The following is a 1,404-nucleotide window of genomic DNA, read 5'->3' on the forward strand; positions in this document are numbered from 1 at the left end:
AAATGAGTTCTCTTACCCATCAACATTACCAACCCACCTCTTCCAGTTGGGTTTGACCCAAGCAGGGGAACAGAAACTTCTCCTAGTCTGCTCACACATTCTTTGCTTCCAAATACATACTCCTCACTCTTCTCTAAGGTCTCGGGTAGAGTGGGGACAGGGGGCCGAGAAATGTTTCTGTATTTTCTAAGTCTTTCTTTCCTAACTCCAGTCTCTCACAACTTGAACTTCAAAAGGAGGCATTTGCTGCCTTTGTTCTCTGTTCCAGACTTGCCTGGACTGGAGAGGCCTCCAGGATACAGGCAAAGACATGAGGAAGGCGGGCGGGAGCAGCCACCATTAGGCTTTTTGTGTCACTGTACCATGGTTGTCCCAGTCCTCAAACCAAAAATATACCTGATTGCGATTGTGTTTCACACAGGACAGTTTTGGCATTTATTCTTTTCTTTTTTTTCTCCAAGATGGAGTCTTGCTCTGTCACTCAGGCTGGAGTGCAATGGCTCAATCTCAGCTCACTGCAACCTCCACCTCTTGGGTTCAAGCAATTCTCCTGCCTCAGCCTTCCAAGTACCTGTAGCTGGAATTACAAGCGTGTGCCACCTTGCCCAGCTAATTTTTATATTTTTAGTAGAAATGGTGTTTCACCATATTGACCAGGCTGGTCTCGAACTCCTGACCTTGTGATCCACCTGCCTCGGCCTCCCAAAGTGCTGGTATTATAGGCATGAGCCACCATGCCCAGCCCAATTTTGGCATTTGGAAGCACAGTTATACAAAAGCTACTCTTTTTTTTTGTTGTTTTTTGAGGCAGGGTCTTGCTATGTTGCCCAGGCTGATCTTGAACTCAGGCTCAAAGCGATCCTCCCAACTCGGCCTCCCAAAGTGCTGGGGTTACAGGCATGAACCACCATGCCCAGCCTCAAAAGCTGCTGTTAACACATTGGTAGGGCAAAGGAGACCAAACACGGGGTGCAGGTTACCCTTCCTATGAGAGGACAGTGTTTTCGTTGGCTAAGGAGAGAACAGCGGGAAAAAAAACTAGCTGCTGATGTTTTTCTCCATGTCCCACCATATTGTTACTAGAAAGGGGTCCCGATCCAGACCCCAAAAGCGGTCTTGGATCTCGTACATGAAAGGATTCGGGGTGAGTCCATAAAGTGAAAGTAAGTTTATTAAGAAAGTAAAGGAATAGGCCAGGTATGGTGGCTCATGCCTGTAATCCTAGCACTTTGGGAGGCCAAGTCAGGCAGATCACCTGAGGGTCAGGAGTTCGAGACCAGACTGACCAACATGAAGAAACCTCATCTCTACTAAAAACACAAAATTAGCCAGGCATGGTGGCGCATGCCTGTAATCCCAGCTACTCAGGAGGCTGAGGCAGGAGAATCACTTGAACCCAGGAGA

This window comes from Sapajus apella, unplaced genomic scaffold, assembly GCF_009761245.1.
Source record: "Sapajus apella isolate SASKATOON/1434 unplaced genomic scaffold, GSC_monkey_1.0 scaffold22, whole genome shotgun sequence".
Classification (NCBI taxonomy): domain Eukaryota; kingdom Metazoa; phylum Chordata; class Mammalia; order Primates; family Cebidae; genus Sapajus; species Sapajus apella.